Source organism: Arachis ipaensis, chromosome B07, assembly GCF_000816755.2.
Source record: "Arachis ipaensis cultivar K30076 chromosome B07, Araip1.1, whole genome shotgun sequence".
Taxonomy (NCBI): domain Eukaryota; kingdom Viridiplantae; phylum Streptophyta; class Magnoliopsida; order Fabales; family Fabaceae; genus Arachis; species Arachis ipaensis.
In genome coordinates, this window is record NC_029791.2 from 58,464,975 (window position 1) to 58,487,434 (window position 22,460).

Sequence of the window (22,460 nt, forward strand, 5' to 3'; positions counted from 1 at the left end):
AGTCATTCTTCAGCATTTATTCTATGAGCTATCAATTGAATCAAACACACACCACCATTAACTTTTATTCTAACTTTTGCAACATTGAACAATTGCTTTTCTAAATCAAACATCTTTCTTTTATTCAAACAGCAAGGGAAAACAAAACAAAGTATTCAAGTTAATGAGTGATGACAATTATTATGAGAAATTTAACTTGTCCTGACCCCTGGGGGAATGGGCCAAGAAGGTCGAGCCCCCACCTTGCAAACGGCCAAGGGAAAGTTACGCTGATGAGCTCTTCTGACGGCGCGATGTGAAAGTTGGCATGTTTCTGACATGGTGGGCATGTCTTTACAAATTCTGTAGCTTCTTTCTGTAGAGTTGGCCAGTAAAACCCCGCCCGGAGCACTTTTTCGGCGAGAGCTTGTGCTCCGAGATGATTGCCACAAATACCGCTGTGTACTTCTTCTAACACTTCCTTTGTGTGGGAGGTCGGTACACATTTCAGTAATGGTACTGAGATCCCTCTTTTGTACAGGATGTTGTTTATAATGGTGTAGTATTGTGCCTCCCTTTTTAGTCTTTTTGCCTATTTTTCTTCTGTGGGGAGTGTTCTTGCTCTGAGGTAGTTAATTATGGGAGTCATCCATCCTTGGTCCTGGCTTGTTATGGCTAGGACTTTTTCCTCTTCCAAGATTGACGGGTTCTGTAACATTTCCTGGATGAGGCTTCTATTGTTGCCCCCTAGTTTGGTGCTGGCTAGTTTCAAGAGTGCGTCAGCTCGGGCATTTTGTTCTCGGGGTATGTGGTATATCTTATATTCCCCGATTTGTCCGAGCTGTTGCTTGGTCTTATCCAAATACCTTTTCATGGTGGGATCTTTGGCTTGGTAGCTCCCTGTTATTTGTGATGTGACAACTTGCGAATTGCTGTAGATGTTGAGTTTCCGAGCTCCAACCTCTTCAGCCAGCTTCAAACCAGCTAGCAGTGCTTCGTATTCTGCCTGGTTATTTGAAGCCGGGAACCCGAACTTGAGGGAGAACTCAACTTGGGTTCCCTGGTTGCTTTCTATTATCACTCCTGCACCACTTCCAGTTTTATTTGAAGAACCGTCCACATAGAGATTCCACTCTGTGAGGGTTTCCAGGGCATCTGTGAATTCTGCGATAAAGTCGGCCAGATATTATGACTTAATGGCCGTCCGAGCTTCATATTGGAGGTCGAACTCTGACAGCTCGACTGCCCATTGTAGAATTCTACCTGCTAAATCTGTTTTCTGCGATATTCCTTTCAAGGGCTGGTTAGTGCGAACTTTTATGGTGTGGGCCTGGAAGTAAGGGCGGAGTCGTCTAGATGTTAGAATAAGAGTATATGCAAATTTTTCGATTTTCTGATAGTTCAGCTCGGATCCCTGTAGTGCTTTACTAATGAAGTAGACGGGTTGTTGTCCACTTTCGTCTTCTCTGACTAGTGCTGACGCTACTGCCCGGCTTCCTATTGTGAGTATAATATGAGTGGTTCTCCTTTTCGTGGTTGGGAGAGGATAGGTGGCTGTCCTAAGAACTTTTTAAAGTCTTGGAAGGCTTGCTCACATGCTGTCGTCCACTCAAACTGCCTTCTCTTTCTTAAAGTAGCATAGAAGGGGAGAGATCTTATCGCGGCTCCTGCTAAGAATCGGGATAGGGCTGCCAATCTCCCGTTGAGTTGTTGTACTTCTTTGACACAGGTTGGGCTCTTCATGTTGAGTATGGCCTGACATTTGTCTGGATTTGCTTCAATTCCTCTTTGTGTGAGCATGAAACCTAAGAATTTGCCTGCTTCTACCGCAAAGGTGCATTTTGCTGAATTAAGTCGCATGTCATGCTTCCTTATGGTGTCGAATACTTAGGCCAGGTCGGACAATAGTGTCTCTTCACTTTGTGTTTTTATTAGCATGTCGTCCACGTAGACTTCCATGATCTTTCCGATGTGATCCAAGAAGACTTTATTCATTAGCCTTTGATAAGTAGCTCCTGCATTCTTGAGACCGAAAGGCATCACAATGTAGCAGTAGTTTGCTTTCGGTGTTAGGAACGAGGTCTTTTCTTGATCTGGTGGGTACATGGGGATCTGGTTGTATCCCGAGTATGCATCCATAAACGAGAGATATTTATATCCGGAGGAAGCGTCTACCAGAGCGTCGATATTTGGGAGTGGGTAAGGGTCTTTTGGACAAGCCTTGTTGAGATCGGTGTAATCGGTGCACATTCGCCACTTCCCATTTGATTTTTTCACCAAGACGACGTTGGCTAGCCATAGTGGGTATTTGACTTCTCTTATGAATCCTGCTTCCAGTAGTGCCTAGACTTGTTCTTCCACAGCCTGGGATCACTCTGGCCCAAGTTTTCTTCGTCTCTGTTGTACCGGTCGAGATCCTGGATAGACCGCCAACTTATGACACATCAGCTTAGGGTCTATGCCTGGCATATCTGCGGCTTTTCATGTGAAGAGATCGACGTTATCTCGCAAGAATTGTATTAGTAATTCCTTTGAGTCTCCTTTTACGATTGTGCCGATATTAGTTATTTTTTCCGAGGTGTCCCCGATCTGAATCTTTTCTATCTCGCCCTCTGGCTGGGGACGAAGTTCTTCTCGTCGTTGAACTCCGCCCAGCTCGATTGTGTAGAACTCTTCTCCTTTGCCTCTGAGGTTTAGGCTTTCGTTGTAACAGCGACGTGCCATTTTTTGATCTGCTTTTATCGTGGCTATCCCCTTTGGTGTTGGGAATTTCATACATAGGTGTGGGGTCGAGACTATCGCGCCGAGTTGGTTGAGTGTTGTCCGACCTATGAGAGCATTGTAAGCTGAACTTACGTCGACCACGATGTAGTCTATTTTGAGGGTCCTGGATTGGTTCACTTTTCCGAAGGTTGTATGTAGTGGTATGTATCCCAGTGGTCGAACCGGGGTGTCTCCTAGTCCAAACAGACTGTTTGGATATGCTTGAAGTTCTTTTTCTTCTAAGCCGAGTTTATTAAAGGCTGTTTTGAATAAGATGTCGGCAGAACTCCCTTGGTCTATTAAGGTGCGATGTAGGTTGGCGTTTGCTAATATGATGGTGATGACCATGGGATCGTCGTGTCCTGTGATGACGCCGGATGCGTCCTCTTTAGTAAATGTTATTGCCGAGATGTTGAGTGCTTCCTCCTTTCCTTCGACATGATATACTTCTTTGAGATATCTTTTGCGAGAGGATTTGGAGATCCCACCTGCTGTGAATCCGCCATGTATCATGTGGACATGTCTTTCTGGTGTCCGAGGTGATCGTTATGTTCATTCGGTATCTTCATCCCTTCGTCTCTTTCTTTGATCATCATCTCGGGTGGCCAGGAATCGATCTAACTTTCCTTCTCTCACCAATTTTTCTATGATATTTTTTAAGTCGAAACATTCGTTTGTGGAGTGTCCTCGGACTCGATGGTATTCGCAGTATTCCTTCCGGTTTCCTCCTCCCTTTTTGCCTTTAAGTGGCCGTGCTGGGGGATTTTCTCTGTATGGCAGACTTCTTTGTATATCTCGACCAAGGATGCCCTGAGAGGAGTGTAATTATGGTACTTTTTGATTTTCTCCCCTTGTCGATCTTCTTTCCTCTTGGATTCCTTGTCTCTATCTCGGTAAGAGGCCCCTGATTTTGAGGTCTCTCCTAACCGAGCGTTTTCTTCCATGTTGATGTATTTTTCTGCTCGTTCCTGCACTTCATCCAAGGAGGTTGGGTACTTTTTTGATATAGATTGGCTGAAGGGTCCTTCTCATAGGCCGTTGATGAGTCCCATGATGGCGGCCTCTGTGGGTAAACTTTGTATGTCCATGCATGTTTTGTTGAATCTCTCCATATAGTTGCGGAGGCTCTCCCGATCTCCTTGTTTGATCCCTAGTAAACTGGAGGCGTGCTTGGCTTTTTCTTTCTGAATGGAGAATCTAGCTAGGAATTTTTTAGCTAGGTCATCAAAGCTTGAGATGGACTTTGGGGGTAGGTTGTCGAACCATCGAATGGCTGTCTTTGTGAGAGTTGTTGGGAAGGCTTTGCAGCGAACAGCATCTGGGGTGTCGGTGAGGTACATTCTGCTTCTGAAGTTACTGAGGTGGTGGTTGGGATCCGTGGTGCCATCATACAGGGTCATATCCGGGAGTTTGAAGTCTTTTGGAATTTTGGTTTTCATGATTTCCCTGGTGAACGGGTCTTGCTTTTTGCGTGAATTTTCTTCAAGATTGGCCCAAGGGGCTTTTGATTTGAGATCGGCTTCTAATTGCTGTAGTTTTTCTTCCAACTTCCGACGTCGCCGCATCTCTCTTTGTAGATCCTTTCCGATTTCCCGTTGTTGTTGAGTTTCTTTTTTCAGTTGTTTTAGGCGATCTAGGAGTGCTTCTATTGCCCCTGAATTTGGCGAGTCTTTGTCTTTGTTGATTTCCGGAGTGTCTTGTAGCGTGACATCCGCGTTCTTGTGCGGTGTTCTCTCTTCCAGACCTGAATCGTGGTCGTTGTTATGGTTGTCCGCCATGGTGATGGGATGACTTCCAGGTTCCCCGGCAACGGCGCCAATGTTCCAAGGGTTACCTGAAACTGTAGGTCGATCTCGGACGAGATCTTCTGTACTGGTCGGAGATGATATGTCCGGCTGTGAGTGGAGGCCGGAGCTGTCGTGTCCGACTTGTTGGACTGACTGCACTGCTGATCCTTGGTCACCGGAGGGTGGGAGGTTCCTGCAAGAGACTCCGATGCTTAAGTTAGCATGGGTATTAAATAGGTTTTTATGTGGAATCAGAGTATGAGTTATACCTGGGTGCTCCAACGCATTTATAGTAGTGGGGGCTGACCTTTCTGATAAGATAAGTTAGTTATCTTATCTTATCTTTATCCTATTTTGGATGAAGTTAGCTTATCTTCAAGGGAACCGCCTTTATCTCTGTAGGCTGGGATTGCCTTTGGATTTGGGTCGTGTTCCTCTATTTGGGCCTTTTATTGGGCTTTCCTGTCGATTTGGCCCAGCTCTTTTAGAAGAGGTCGGGTAGTCTGACCTGAAGAGGTCAGTCGCTTTATCGTCAATAATCCCGGGTCGGGTAGCTCGACCTAGGGTATGAACACCACTCATATTATACCTTGCGGTAGGAAGTCGGGCAGTAGCCTCAGCACTCGTTCGAGAAGAGAACAGTGGGCAACAACCCGTATACTTTATCAGTAAAGCATTACAAGGATCCGAGCTGAACTACCAAAAACTAGAAAAGTTTGCCTATGCTCTCATACTAACATCTCGATGACTTCGCCCGTACTTCCAAGCTCACACCATTAAGGTTCGGACCAACCAGCCCATAAAAGGGATATTGCAGAAAACAGATCTAGCAGGCAGAATCTTACAATGGGCAGTCGAGTTATCTGAGTTCGACCTCCAATATGAAGCTCGGACAGCCATCAAATCACAGTACTTAGCCGACTTCATTGCAGAATTTACAGATACTCTGGAAACCCCCCACAGAATGGAATCTCTACGTGGACGGTTCCTCGAATAAGACTGGAAGCGGCGCAGGTGTGATAACAGAAAGTAATCAAGGAACCCAAATCGAACTCTCTCTCAAATTTGGGTTCCCTGCCTCAAATAACCAGGCGGAATATGAGGTACTACTAGCTGGTTTAAAGCTGGCTAAAGAGGTCGGAGCTCAAAGACTCATTATCTTTAGCGACTCACAAGTGATCACTTCACAAATAACAAGGAGCTACCAAGCCAAAGACCCCAATATGAAAAAGTACCTGGGTAAAACCAAGGAACAGCTTGGACAATTTTGGGAATATGAGATCCGCCACATACCCCGCGAACAGAATGCCCGAGCTGACGCACTCTCAAAACTAGCCAGCACCAAACCAGGAGGCAACAATAGAAGCCTCATCCAAGAAATACTACAGAACCCGTCAATCTCGGAAGAGGAAAAAATCCTAGCCATAATAGGTCTAGATCAAGGGTGGATGACTCCTATAATTAACTACCTCAAAACATCAACACTTCCCACAGATGAGAAGGAGGCAAAAAGGTTAAAATGGGAGGCAAAATACTACACTATCATAAACAATACTCTATACAAAAGAGGAATTACAATACCATTGCTAAAATGTGTACCGACTTCCAACACGAAGGAAGTTCTAGAAGAAATACACAGTGGCATCTGTGGCAATCATCTCGGAGCACAAGCACTCACCAAAAAAGTACTTCGGGCAGGATTTTATTGGCCAACTCTACAAAAGGAGGCCACAGAGTTTGTAAAGACATGTCCACCATGTCAAAAACATGCCAACTTTCACATCGCCCCGCCAGAGGAGCTCATCAGCGTAACCTCACCTTGGCCATTCGCGAAATGGGGACTCGACCTTCTCGGACCCTTTCTCCAGGGATCGGGACAAGTTAAATTCCTCATAGTAGGGGTAGACTATTTCACAAAGTGGATCGAGGTAGAACCCCTAGCTAACGCCACTGCTCAAAAAAGTCAAAAATTTCTATATAGGAACATTGTCACAAGGTTCGGGGTTCCATACTCCATCACCACAGACAATGGCACCCAATTCACAGATGCAGGCTTCAGAAAATTAGTAGCCGACTTGAACATAAAGCACCAGTTCACCTCCGTCGAACATCCCCAAGCCAATGGACAAGCCGAAGCTGCTAACAAAGTCATATTGGCCAGGCTAAAATGGAGATTGCAAGATGCAGAGGGAGCTTGGGCCGAATAACTTCCACAAGTCCTATGGGCATATCGAACAACGTCACATTCCACCACAAAGGAATCACCCTTCCGATTAGCATACGGAACGGAGACAATCATCCCGGTAGAGATCGAGGAAGGGTCGCCTAGAGTGGTCCATTACAATGAAGAAGCCAACTCCCAACTTCAAAGGGAAGAGCTCGACCTACTTCCTGAAATCCAAGAAAGAGCTCGGATCAGGGAAGAAGCGCTAAAACGTCGAATGGCTTCCAGATATAATCAAAAGGTAGTGCCAAGAGGTTTCGCTGAGAATGATCTCATCCTAATCCGAAATGATATTGGAATAACTCCACCCGAAGAAGGAAAGCTGGCAGCAAACTGGAAAGGACCCTATCGAGTCATAGAAGTACTTGGGAAGGGCTACTACAGACTATCCGAACTCGACGGGTGAGAACTTCCTAGGTCGTGGCACGCCTACAACCTAAGAAGGTACTATAGCTAGAGAAGGTAAAAGATTTCATCATAGGATGCACTCTTTTTCCTGAAAAGGTTTTTTAATGAGGCATCAAGTTGAGATCCAGAAATTATCCGACTCAAAAGGATAAAAACTCTATATGTACATACTTTCATTTTCTTTAAAATAAAATATATTAGACATTCTACAAAGTTTTCAAGACGCATTAATCTGAAACATTCATCGTCCGATTATAAAGCGACAGATTGGCAGAAAGTGAAAAACAAATTCACTGCACGATCATGATAAAGACCAACAAAGATGAAAACCAAATTCATCTAAAGGTCGACTAAACAAGGAGTTAACCCACTTCTACAAATCGGCAAAGATGAAAACAGAATAATGCAAGAAGTTATTGAAAGTGATCCAGAGAAAGGACCTGACGAGGTCCTGATGGATTGCTAAATAATAACTTAAAAGACTGTTAGACGTTAAGAAGTCGGACCAAGTCAAACCAAGTTATAAGTAAACCCTGGAAAGAGGTCTGGCCAACCCTATAAAAGAGGATTACTTTAACTTAGAAGGGCTCGACATGACGAAGTCGGCCCAAAACATAAAGTTATAGAAGTAATCCCTGAAAGAGACCTGAACAAGGTCCAAGAAAGAGGATTACAAAAGTAACTTAGAAGGGCCCGACATGACGAAGTCGGCCCAAAACATAAAGTTATAGAAGTAATCCCAGAAAGAGACCTGAACAAGGTCCAAGAAAGAGGATTACAAAAGTAACTTAGAAGGGCCCGACATGACGAAGTCGGCCCAAAACATAAAAGTTATAAACGTAATCCCTGAAAGAGACCTGAACAAGGTCCAAAAAAGAGGATTACAAAAGTAACTTAGAAGGGCCCGACATGACGAAGTCGATCCACATAAAGTGCGAAGGCTATAAAAAGTAATACTTGGCAGAGACCTCACAAAAGGTCCAAACAAAAGAGGATTTTTGTTTGTTGCCTCAAAAGGAATCAAAGCCACAAGCACAAAAGCCACTCAAGGAGATCGAGCGACAAGGCTCCAAGCACTACCAAAAGCCTAGAAAAAGTGCCTAGACGAGATAAAGATCGACATGATACTAAAGGCGCGAAGTTGCGATAAAGACAAATTCAAAGGGGCTACCCAAATCAGCCCCAAGAACTGGGAAGCTATTTTTCGTTTTTCAACCTAAAGTTGCTAAACAAGAAACTAAACAAGTGTCAACAGTCAACAAAATAAAATTTACAAAATAAAGAGTTTAAAAGCCCACAAGCCGGGCTATCTACATAATCAAGATAAAAAAGTTCATTTAAACATCAGAAGCCTTCCCGGTAGCATCAACACGGGGAGAAGGAGGGCGAGTCTGAATGGGCACAGCATCCACGGTCCCATCATCCCGATTCAGGATTTGACAGTCCGGATCGGATACGGGATGACTGACCTCAACTGAAGGAACTGTAGAAGTTGACACTTTGGCAGCAGGCGCAGGGGGAGGTTCAACATCATCATCATCCGGGTCGTTAGGTACTATCTTACCATCCCTCACAACAATGTCCAGGCTGAAGAGAGAAAGGTCGACCTGGGAGCCAGAATTCGAACCTGCTCCTTCAGGTTCTCATAAGCAGCATTCACGCTGCCGACAAGATGACCCTGGAGCTCGGAGTAATCAGCTCGGGCAGACATCAACTCCTCCCTCAGACACATTACCTCCCAATAGGATGTAACATAGTTGTCTTTATGCCTCAATGTCGTGTCCTTGGCCAACCTCACAGAAGCCGCCAAGGCAAGGGAGCTAGCCTTCTCGCTCTCCAGCTCCTTCTCCAGTTTGGTCACTTTCACTTCGAGCCCCTCCTTCAAGCCCTTCATCCGATCAAACTCCTGTTTAGCCTCCTTCATGAAGGCTTTGGTGGCATGAAGAGGAAGATTTTGGACAGCTCGGTATAAGGCAGCCCCCATGTGTGCCATCTTAATACTACTCCGAGTTATAAAGTCCAAATGGCGAAGGAGTGATACATCATCCATAGGGAGGGCACTGTAAGGACCGATCTGCTGATCTACGAACTCGACCGCGTCAAAGTCAGGGGCATCAAGGTTGAAAGACTCAATTGTTTTTTACTTTTTGTTGGGAGGAGCACCAGAAGTGGCAACAGAGGCTTGGGGAGGATCAACCAAACAAACCCGAGGAGTTGAGATTACCTTCCTCGCCCCAGGTGAGCTCGGAACAGCCGGCTTTGACTGGGCCTGGGATGATCCCTCCCTGGCCGCCTTGGCCGAGATGTTTTGGGCTGCGGTAGCTTTCCTCGCCCTTTTGAAAGCCTTCATAGATTCATTATTTTTAATCATCTCTGCAAGCAAAACACAACAATAAGGAATCAAGTCACAAATCGGAAAAGAGTTTGCGAACAATACAGGAGCAGACAATAGAGGAAAATCAAAAAGATAACTACCCAGCTCAGTTTGGAGGAGAGAGGGATTGGTTAAAATTTTCTTTGTGTCGAGATGGGGAGGCTGACCCCAGTGTTCTTCCAAGACAGTCACAAAAGCTTGCTCAGCCCCATCAAACATTTCCCATGTATATCTAGATACTCTCACATCCTTTTGCCATTCCAAGGGAAAGGCAGGCTCGTCATTTTCATCCAGAAAAAAGGGCCGAGCTCCTTCAACAGCTCGGACCTTGAAAAAGTAATTTTTAAAATTGCGGAAAGATTCATCAAACATGGAGAAGACCTTCTTTCCCTGGGAAGCTCGGAAAGAAACCCAAGCGGCTTTCTTCTTTACTATCCCAGGCTTCGTCAAAACAAAGAGATAGAAGAAAAGAGATTGTGAAGCAGGAATACCAAATCCATGACACAACGATTGAAAAATCTTTATGAAACCCCAGGAATTGGGGTGAAGTTGGGAAGGAGCAACATTACATGACCATAACAGGTTGGTTTCAAAATCAGTGAAAGGAAGAGTAATACTCATTTGACTAAAAAAGAAGTCATAGGCGTAGAAAAAAGGGCGCTCTCCGGCAATCCGAGTAGAGAAACAGACCCTCTCCTCAGAACTCGGAGATACAAGTTCATAGTTCTTTTCATCACCACCACTACCACAGATAATTATTCTATGTCTTCAAAATTTTTAAGAACGAATTCTAGAGTTTCATGATGATCTGTTAAAATCTGGCTGGCTGTGAAGCCATGTCTAATCTTTTGGACCGAGGTTTCAACTCATCATCACAAGAGCTTGTTGATTTCTATCAATCTTGCTATTGTATGTAATGTTCTGCTGAAGCTTGCCTGGCCATTGGCCATGTCTAGTCTTTTGGATCGAAGCTTTCACATAAAGCTTGGCTGGCTATTTAGCCATGTCTAAATTTTTGGACCGAAACTTTAGACTAACATTGCATGATTCCTGGAATTCTTATTAAAAATTTTGAATTTATTTATTTCCTTTTTCCAAATAATTTTTGAAAAATACAAAAAAAATTTAATAAAATCATAAAACCAAAAATATTTTGTATTTCTTGTTTGAGTTTAGTGTCAAATTTTAAGTTTGGTGTCAATTGCATGCTTTTAATTTTTCTTTAAATTTTCGAAGAACACATGCATTGAGTTTCTTTCTTGTTCTTCATAATCTTCAAGTTGTTCTTGATGATTTTCTTTGTTTGATCCTTGCATTTTCATGTTTTGTGTCTTTTCTTGTTTTTCATATGCATTTTCAATTTGTTAGTGTCTAAAGTTTGAAAATTTCTAAGTTTGGTGTCTTGCATGTTTTTCTTTTCTTAAAAATTTTCAAAAATAAGTTCTTGGTGTTCATCTTGACATTCAAAGTGTTCTTGGTGTTCATCTTGACATTCAAAGTGTTCTTGCATGCATCATGTGTTTTGATCTTGAATTTTCATATTTTGCATCATTTTTATGTTTTTCTCTCTCCTCATTAAAAATTCAAAAATCAAAAAAATATCTTTCCCTTATTTTTCTCATAAATTTCGAATATTTGAGTTGACTTAGTCAAAAAAATTTAAAAAAAAAACTTAGTTGTTTCTTATGAGTCAAGTCAAATTTTCAATTTAAAAATCCTATCTTTTTAAAACTTTTTCAAAAATCAAATCTTTTTCATTTTTACTTTATTTTCGAAAACTTTTAAAAATTGATTTTCAAAATCTTTTTCTTATTTTTATTTCATATTTTTGAAATTAATGCTAACAATTAATGTGATTGATTCAAAAATTTTAAGTTTGTTACTTGCCTAGTAAGAAAGGTTCAATCTTTAAATTTTAGAATCATATCTTTTTGTTTTTTGTTAGTCAAGTAATTAACTTTAATTTTAAAAATCAAATCTTTTTAAATTTCTTTTTCAAATCTTTTTCAAAATGATTTTCAATCATATCTTTTTCAAAAATCAATTTTCAAAATCTTTTCTAACCTCTTATCTTTTCAGATTTGATTTTTAAATCTTTTTCAATTAACTACTTAACTTTTTGTTTGATTTTAAAAGTTTTCTATTTCAATCATATCTCTTTCAAAACCACCTAACTAATTTTCTCTCTCTAATTTTTGAAAACTCCTCCCCACTTTTTCAAAATTCATTTTAATTAACTAATTGTTTTAAATTTTAATTTAATTTTATTTCTCTTTTTAATTTTTGAATTCTAACTAATAATTAAAACAAAAACAAAAAAAATCATTTTCCTTTTATTTTAATTTAAATTCGAATTCAATCTCCCTCTCTCATCTCTCTATTTATTTATTTATCTGCTAACTCTCCTCTTCCACTCAAAATTCGAACCCCCTCTTCTTCACTGTGTTCGAATTTTTCTCTTCTCCTTCTTCTATTCTTCTCTTCTTCTACTCACATAAAGGAATCTCTATACTGTGACATAGAGGATTCCTCTTCTATTCTGTTCTCTTCTATTTTATATGAGCAGGAACAGGGACAAAGACATTCTTATTGAAGCTGATCTTGAACCTGAAAGGACTCTTAAGAGGAAACTAAGAGAAGCTAAAGCACAACCCTCTGGAGAGGACCTGACAGAAATTTTTGAAAAAGAAGGAGACATGGCTGAACCAAATAACAACAATGCCAACAATACAAGGAAGATGCTTGGTGACCTCATTGCACCTTCTTCTGACTTCTGTGGAAGAAGCATCTCAATTCCTGTAATTGGAGCAAACAACTTTGAGCTTAAGCCTCAATTAGTTTCTCTGATGCAGCAGAATTGCAAGTTTCATGGACTTCCATTGGAAGATCCTCATCAGTTCTTAGCTGAATTCTTACAAATCTGTGACACTGTCAAGACCAATGGAGTTGATTCCGAGGTCTATAGGATTATGCTTTTTCCTTTTGCTGTAAGAGACAGAGCTAGAACATGGTTGGATTCACAACCTAAGGAAAGCCTAAACTCTTGGGAAAAGCTGATCAGTGCTTTCCTGGCCAAATTCTTTCCACCTCAAAAGATGAGCAAGCTTAGAGTGGAAATTCAAACCTTCAGACAAAAGGAAGGTGAGTCCCTCTATGAAGCTTGGAAAAGATATAAGCAATTGATCAAAAGGTGTCCTACTGACATGCTTCCAGAATGGAGCATCATATGTATATTCTATGATGGTCTGTCTGAGTTGTCAAAAATGTCATTGGACCATTCTGCAAGATGATCTCTTCATATGAAAACCCCTGCAGAAGCTCAGGAACTCATTAAAATGGTTGCAAATAACCAGTTCATGTACACCTCTGAGAGGAGTCCTGTGAACAATGGGATGCCTCAGAAGAAGGGAGTTCTTGAAATTGATACTCTGAATGCCATATTAGCTCAGAACAAAATATTGACTCAGCAAGTCAATACGATTTCTCAGAGTCTAAATGGATTGCAAGCTACATCCAACAGTACTAAAGAAGCATCTTCTGAAGAAGAAGCTTATGATCCTGAGAACCCTGCAATGGCAGAGGTGAATTACATGGGAGAACCTTATGGAAACACCTATAATCCTTCATGGAGAAATCATCCAAATTTATCATGGAAGGACCAACAGAAGCCTCAACAAGGCTTCAATAATAATGGTGGAAGAAATAGGTTTAGCAATAGCAAGCCTTTTCCATCATCTTCTCAGCAACAGACAGAGAATTCTGAACAGAGCCATTCTGGCCTGGCAACTATAGTCTCTGATCTATCCAAAATCACACTAAATTTTATGAATGAAACAAAGTCCTCCCTTAGAAATTTGGAGGCACAGGTGGGTCAGCTGAGTAAGAAGATTACTGAAACTCCTCCCAGTACTCTCCCAAGCAATACAGAAGAAAATCCCAAGAGAGAGTGTAAGGCCATAACTATGACCAACATGGCCGAACCTGGAGAGAGTGAGGAGGACGTGACTCCCAATGAGAAAAGCCTCATGGGACATCCTTTGGACAGAAAGGAGTTTTCCTTTGAGGAACCAAAGGAAGCTGAGGCTCATACAGAGACCATAGAGATTCTATTGAACTTCCTTCTGCCATTCATGAGCTCTGATGAATATTCTTCCTCTAAAGAGGATGAAGACATCACTAAAGAGCAAGTTGCTAAATATCTAGGAGCAATCATGAAGTTGAATGCCAAGTTATTTGGTAATGAGACTTAGGAGGATGACCCCCCCCCCCCCTTGTTCACCAATGAACTGAATGCATTAATGAGGCAGACATTACCTCAGAAGAAACTGGATCTCGGAAAATTCTTCATACATTGTACCATAGGCACCATGACCTTTGAGAAGGCTTTGTGTGACCTGGGGTCAGGGATAAACCTCATGCCACTCTCTATAATGGAGAAATTGGAAATCTTTGAGGTACAAGCTACAAGAATCTCACTAGAGATGGCAGACAAATCAATGAAACAGGCTTATGGACTAGTAGAGGACGTGCTAGTAAAGGTTGAAGGCCTTTACATCCCTGCTGATTTCATAATCCTAGACACTGGGAAGGATGAGGATGAATCCATCATCCTTGGTAGACCCTTCCTAGCCACAGCAAAAGCTGTGATTGATGTTGACAGAGGAGAGTTGGTCCTTAAGTTGAATGAGGGCTACCTTGTATTCAAAACTCAAGGTTCTCCTTCTGTAACCATGGAGAGGAAGCATAAAAAGCTTCTCTCAATACAGAGTCAAACAAGGCCACAACCAAACTCTAAGTTTGGTGTTGAGAGGCCACAACCAAACTCTAAGTTTGGTGTTGAGGGGCCCCAACCCTGCTCTAATTATCTGTGAGGCTACATGAGAGCTCACTGTCAAGCTATTGACATTAAAGAAGCGCTTATTGGGAGGCAACCCAATGTTATTTAATTATATCTATTTATTTTCCATTGTTATTTTATGTTTTCTTTAGGTTGATGATCATGTGAAGTCACAAAAACAACTGAAAAATCAAAAACAGAATGAAAAACAACATTAAAAATAGCTCACCCTGGAGGAAGAGCTTACTGGCGTTTAAACGCCAGTAAAAATAGCAGAATGGGCGTTAAACGCCTAGTCTGGCACCATTCTGGGCGTTAAATACCAGAAACAGGCACCAGACTGGCGTTTAACGCCAGAACAGAGCATCAAGTTGGCGATAAACACCAAGAAAGGGAGAAAAGCTGGCGTTAAACGCCAGAAACAAGCACCAACCTGGCGTTTAACGCCAGAAATGCACTCTAAGGGCGTCTTGCACGCCTAAATAGAGCAGGGATGTTAAAGTTCTTGACCCCTCAGGATCTGTGGACCCCACAGGATTCCCACCTACCCCACCTCTTCTTCTCTCTTCTTCACACCTTTTCATAACACTCTTCCCCAAATACCCTTCACCAATCACCTCCATATCTCTTCCCAAATACCCTTCACCAATCACCTCATTCACTTTTCCCTAAAACACCACCTACCTTCAAATTCAAACCTCTTTCCCACCCAAACCCAAACCCAAATACACGAACCTAACCCTCCCCCCACTCCTATATATACCCCTCATCACTCCTTCAATTTCACACATCACCAACACCTTATACCCCTTGGCCGAACTCACCCTCACCCTCCATCTCCTCTATTTTCTTCTTCTTCTCCTTCATTCTTTCTTCTTTGCTCAAGGACGAGCAAACACTTTAAGTTTAGTGTGGTAAAAGCATTGCTTTTTGTTTTTCCATAACCATTTATGGCACCTAAGGCCGGAGAAACCTCTAGAAAGAGGAAAGAGAAGGCAAAAGCTTCCACCTCCGAGTCATGGGAAATGGAGAGATTCATCTCAAAGGTCCATCAAGACCACTTCTATGAAGTTGTGGCCAAGAAGAAGGTGATCCCTGAGGTCCCTTTCAAGCTCAAAAGGAGTGAGTATCCAGAGATCTGACATGAGATTAGAAGAAAAGGATGGAAAATTCTCTCTAATCCTATTCAACAAGTCAGAATCTTAATGGTTCAAGAGTTCTATGCAAACGCATGGATCACTAAGAACCATGATCAAAGTATGAATCCGAATCCAAAGAATTGGCTTACAATGGTTCGGGGGAAATACTTAGATTTTAGTCCAAAAAATGTAAGGTTGGCATTCAACTTGCCAATGATGCAAGAAAATGCATGCCCCTACACTAGAAGGGTCAACTTTGATCAAAGGTTGGACCAAGTCCTCATGGACATATGTGTAGAAGGAGCTCAATGGAAAAGAGACTCAAGAGGCAACCCGGTTCAATTGAGAAGACCGGACCTTAAGCCTGTGGCTAGAGGATGGTCGGAGTTCATCCAACGCTCTATCATTCCTACTAGCAACCGATCCGAAGTAACTGTGGATCGGGCCATCATGATCCATAGTATCATGATTGGGGAGGAAGTGGAAGTTCATGAGATTATACCTCAAGAACTTTACAAGGTGGCTGACAAGTCCTCCATTTTGGCAAGGTTAGCCTTTCCTCACCTCATTTGTCACCTCTGCAATTTGGCTGGGATTGTCATAGAGGGAGACATCCTCATTGAAGAGGACAAGCCCATCACTAAAAAGAGGATAGAGCAAACGAGAAAGCCCACTCATGGACCTCAACAAGAGCATGAGGAAATTCCTCATCATGAAATCCCTAAGATGCCTCAAGGGATGCACTTTCCTCCACAAAATCATAAAATTGATTCTTGAAGCAAGAAAAAGCAGCGAAAAACAAGGCTTGCAAAAAAAAAGAGAAGAAAGAAAAAGAAAAAGCAAGCAGAAAAAGCCAAGAGCTCTTTAAACCAAAAGGCAAGAGCAAAAAGCCAATAACCCTTTAAACTAAAAGGCAAGGGTAAAGTTCAGAGGCAAAAAGCTACTAGTCCCACTCATCTAATTGGAGCTAAGTCTCATTGATATTTTGGAATTTATAGTATATTCTCTTCTTTTTATCCTATTTGATTTTCAATTGCTTGGGAACAAGAAACAATTTAAGTTTGGTGTTGTGATGAACGAATAATTTATACGCTTTTTGGCATTGTTTTTAGGTAGTTTTTAGTATAATTTAGTTAGTTTTTACTAAATTTTTATTAGTTTTTAAGAAAAATTCACATTTCTAGACTTTACTATGAGTTTATGTGTTTTTCTGTGATTTCATGTATTTTCTGGCTGAAATTGAGGGACCAGAGCAAAAATCTGATTCAGATGCTGAAAAAGGACTGCAGATGCTGTTGGTTTCTGACCTCCCTGCACTCGAAATGGATTTTCTGGAGCTACAAAAACCCAATTGGCGCTGGTGCACGAATTGTGAATCACACTTTTCACAACGCGTACCACTAACCAGCAAGTGCACTGGGTCGTCCAAGTAATACCTTACGTGAGTAAGGGTCGAATCCCACAGAGATTGTTGGTTTGAAGCAATCTATGGTTATCTTGTAAATCTTAGTCAGGAATTCAATTATATTTATCAGTTGAATTGTGAATAACCAGTAGAGCATAAATTAAAAGTTACTTGTTGTGCAGTAATTTCGCTTGGACCTTGACTTTAACCACTCAGTCTCAAGTTTTCACTTGACAACTCCACGCCACAAGCACATGGTTAGGGACAGCTTGGTTTAGCCGCTTAGACCAGGATTTCAGTCCTTTAGGCCCTCCTATCCACCTGGATGTCTTCTTTCCAACGCAATTGAAAGCACGCCATTTCGAGTTCTGTAGCTCCAGAAAATCCACTTTGAGTGCAAGGAGGTCAGAATCCAACAGCATCAGCAGTCCTTTTTCAGCCTGAATCAGATTTTTGCTCAGCTCCTTCAATTTCAGCCAGAAAAATACCTGAAATTACAGAAAAACACACCACTCATAGTAAAGTCCAGAAACATGAATTTTTCCTAAAAACTACTGGAAATAAACTAAAAACTAACTAAAACATACTCAAAACTATATGAAATTATCCCCAAAAAGCGTATAAAATATCCGCTCATCAGGCGCGCTCTCAATTTTGTTGGAAAGTAGACATCCAGAGATTTACAGCAATATATAATAGTCCATACTTTGCCCGAGTTTTGACGATGTAAACTGGCGTTTAAATGCCAACTTCCTGCCCTATTCTGGCGTTAAATGCCAAAACTGAGTTACAAGCTGGAGTTAAACACCGAAACTGGCACCAAAGCTGGCGTTTAACTCCAAGAAGAGTCTCTACACGTGAAAGCTTCAACACTCAGCCCAAGCACACACCAAGTGGGCCCCGGAAGTGGATTTATGCACTATCTGCACTTAGTTACTTCTTTTCTGTAACCCTAGCTACTAGTTTAGTATAAAAACTACTTTTAGTGATTTATTTTACATCCAGTTTTCATATTTCGAAACGGAGACCATTGTACACGTTTGGAGGCTGGCCTCACGGTCAAGCCTGGACCTTCATCACTTATGTATTTTCAACAGTGGAGTTTCTACACCCCATAGATTAAGGTGTGGAGCTTAGTTGTTCCTCACGAATTAATACAAAGTACTATTATTTTTCTATTCAATTCAAGCTTATTCTTATTCCAAGATATTCACTCGCACTTCAACCTGATGAATGTGATGATCCGTGACACTCATCACCATTCTCACCTATGAATGCGTGCCTGACAACCACTTCCGTTCTATCTATACTAGCTTGAGTGTGTATCTCTTAGCCTCCATTCCAAAAGATCAGAGTCTTCGTGGTATAAGTTAGAATCAATTGGCAGCCATTCCTGAGATTCGGAAAGTCTAAACCTTGTCTGTGATATTCCGAGTAGGATCTGGGAAGGAATGACTGTGACGAGCTTCAAACTTGCAAGTGTTGGGCGTAGTGACAGACGCAAAAAGATCAATGGATCCTATTCTAACATGAGTGATAACCGACAGATGATTAGCCATGCGGTGACAACGCACTTGGACCATTTTCATTGAGAGCATGGACGGTAGCCATTGACAACGGTGATCCCCCAACCTAGAGCTTGCCATGGAAAGGAGTATGAATGATTGAATGAAGACAGTAGGAAAGCAGAGATTCAGAAGGAGCAAAGCATCTCCATACGCTTATCTGAAATTCTCACCAATGAATTACATAAGTATTTCTATCTTATTTTATATTTTATTTATCTTTTAATTATCAAAACCTCATAACCATTTGAATATGCCTGACTGAGATTTACAAGATGACCATAGCTTGCTTCAAGCCGACAATTTCCGTGGGATCGACTCTTACTCACTTAAGGTTTATTACTTGGACGACCCAGTGCACTTGCTGGTTAGTTGTGCGGAGTTGTGAAAAGGAATTGATATTATGAACGTGCGTACCAAGTTTTTGGCACCGTTGAGATCACAATTTCGTGCACCAAGTTTTTGGCGCCGTTGCTGGGGATTGTTCGAGTTTGGACAACTGACGGTTCATCTTGTTGCTCAAATTAGGTAATTTTATTTTAATTTTAAGCTTTTTGTTTTTATTATTTTTATTTTTGAAAATTAAAATATATATATATATATATATATAAATTATTATATGTCTTCAAAATTTTTAAGAACGAATTCTAGAGTTTCATGATGATCTGTTGAAATCTGGCTGGCTGTGAAGCCATGTCTAATCTTTTGGACCGAGGTTTCAACTCATCATCACAAGAGCTTGTTGATTTCTATCAATCTTGCTGTTGTATGTAATGTTCTGCTGAAGCTTGGCTGGCCATTGGCCATGTCTAGTCTTTTAGACCGAAGCTTTCACATAAAGCTTAGCTGGCTATTTAGCCATGTCTAAATTTTTGGACCGAAATACAGAGACTCAAGACACATTCTCATTCGCATAGTTTTTAGTTTTTAGTTTTGAATCTTAGAGAGAATACTACTCCTTCCTCTAAGTTTTCTTCACATTCATAGTTTTAGAGTTTTTATGCTTTTGATTTGGATATTGAGAAGAGTCACTACCTCCGTTGAAGTTTCCATTATTCTAGTTTGTTTCCTTATTCCTTTACTCTTTTATTGCCCAGTAACCCTGTTCAGATACTTATGTTTATGATTTTGGGATTTATTAATGCGAAGAACTACTTTTATCTTTAATTAATTTTCAGTTCCTATTTTATTTAATTTATCATGTCTTCTTTTTACTCTTCTTATATGTCTGTAAACGTTGTATTCATGTCAATGGAGTAGACTCCCAACTTGACTTGGGAATTGATTGAAAGGAGACTCTTGAGTTGGAATACTCAAGTGTTGGTTTTAATTAGATGTTGTTGGCTGGCTCTCTAGTCACTAACGCTAATCCTTCCATATGAGAAGATTAGGACTTGTGAATAAGAGTTAGCTCAATCACTTAACTTTCCTTTATTCGGTAAGGGTTAACTAAGTGAAAACAACAACCTCTTACTATTACACTTGGGAGAATTCCAACAAGGATAGAACTTCCGATTAATATTCTCCCGGCCAAGGCTTTTTACTTTGAATACATAAATCTCTTTTAATTTACATTGCCTTAATTTACAATCATTTATTTTTCTGTTCTCCAACTTTTAAAATTTCTCGAAAAATTCCCGACTAATAAAATAGCACTCTTTTGTCAACTCATTGGGAGACGACCTGGGATTTCTATTCCCAGTATTTTTATTCTAAATTTGTGACAACCCTTTTAAATTGATAAGCGGAATTTTTGTTAGTTAAGAGCTGTACTTGCAACGCTTTTCTTATTATAAATTCTTAATTGTCAATTCTCCCCTGTTCAACTATTCAGCCTTCCTCCATCAGCTGGTGGAGGAGCAGTTGAAGCAGAGGCGCGACATAGATGACCTGAAGCGCCAGAGAGGATTCTCAGGAGGGAGCAGCAACCACCGTGACTGAGGTGGTTGAGTTTCTTTATCTTCTACTTTCCTTATTTTTTGTTCTTCAATATTTCTATCTTATTTCCTATTTTCTATTTAAGATTTTGCATGATAACTATTAGACTTTTATTGCATTCTAGCTTAGTTCGATCCCGTTACCCCCTTGGCCAGCGAGTCTCCGATCCATCTCATAACCCTTACCAGCGACATCTTGTACATCGGCTCTGTCTGTGGGGACTTGCCAAGTCTTGGCGACATGAAGAGAATTTCAAGGAGCGATTCCCAAGCCACCACCATGAGTCAGAGCCAAACGACCCAACACCCAAACCACGGAGCAACGTCCCCCTAACTCTCTGGAGGATAACTAGAACCGTGCAGCGTCAGCTAACCTCTGACAGGCAACCACTGAAAGAAGATAACTACCACCTTGAAAAGGCTCGAGCACCCGACAGCCTTGGAGAGAAAGCATTCTAGATAATCCAAGAACTCTACTAAAGAGTACAAACTCTTGAGGGCCGGGTCGCATCCAAAGAGCGACACCAGCTGGAACACGCAAGTCAAGTGACCTCCAGGAGTTTATCACAGCGAGAAACCAAGAAAAAAGGTCACCTGAACAATGACACGGGAAACGACGAGATCGCACCTTTTCCCATGGACCGGAGCGCCGACATGACGACGACGACAACAGAAGACACTGGTGAGATCCCAAGAGGACAAGTAGCAAACATGTGATAATGAGAACTACTCTGTTAACCGAAAAGATCTTGAAATCCAGGTTACCAAAAGGTTTCGACAAACCAACCGATATGAAGTATGACGGCATCAAAGACCCTCAAGAACACCTAACGGCCTTCGAGGCCACGTTGAACCTGGAAGGAGCTGCGATGTAGTTCGATGCAGGGTTTTCCCGTTAACGCTAGCCGGCCCAACCATCAAGTGGTTCAATGCTCTCCCAGATGGTTCGATCTCCAGTTTTGACGATATCTACAGAAAGTTCATGGCGCAATTCACCACTATCACCAGCCAAACACCCGATCAGCCTAATCAGAGTCACCCAATGATAAGACGAGCCCACGAGAAAATACCTCGATAGATTCAACGTCGAATGCCTAACGGTCGGCGGGCTCATGGGACTCCATGGCCAGCCTTTAGTTGACCAAGGGTCTCATGAATGAAGACTTCCAAAAATACCTCACCACAAAACCAGTCTGGACTATGCACAAAATCCAAAACATCACAAGAGAATATGTAAACGATGAGGAGATAAGCCAAGTTGTGGTAGCCAATAAATGACAGCACGCCAATAGAAAATATAAATATAAATATAAAATTGATTGTAATATTTTGAAGAGTAATTTTGTACATTGGCGCCATCTATAGAGACTTGTCAAGTTTTGGCGGCATGATAAAAAATTTCAAAGAGAAATCCTCAAGCCATCGTCATGAGTCAGAGCGAAACGACCTAACGCCCGAACCATGGAGCAATGTCCCTCTGACCCTCGGAAGGATAAACAGCACCATGCACTGTCAGCTAACCCTTGACAGACAACCACCGAAAGAAGACAACTACTACCTTGAAAAGGCCCTCGCACTTGTGGCCTAGGAGAGAAAGCAATCCAAGAACTCTATCAAAGCGTACAAACTCTTGAGGAATGGGTCACATCCAAAGAGCGATACCAGCCGGAACATGCAAGTCAAGTGACCTCCAAGAGCTTATTGCGGCGAAAAACCAAGAACAAAAGGTCACCCGAACGATAACACGGAAAACGATGAGATCGAAATATTTTTCATGGATTGGAGTACCGACATGACGACGACGACAAAAGACACCGGCGAAATCCCAAGAGGACAAGGAGCGAACACGTGATAATGGGAACTATCCCGTTCACTAAAAAGATCCTGAAAGTCGGGTTACGAAAAGATTTCGACAAACCAGCCCGTATAAAGTATGACGGTACCAAAGACTCCAAGAATATCTAATGGCCTTCAAGGCCAAAAATATTACAATCAATTAAAAAAAAACAAAAAAATAAATATAAGTATAAAATAATTCCTCC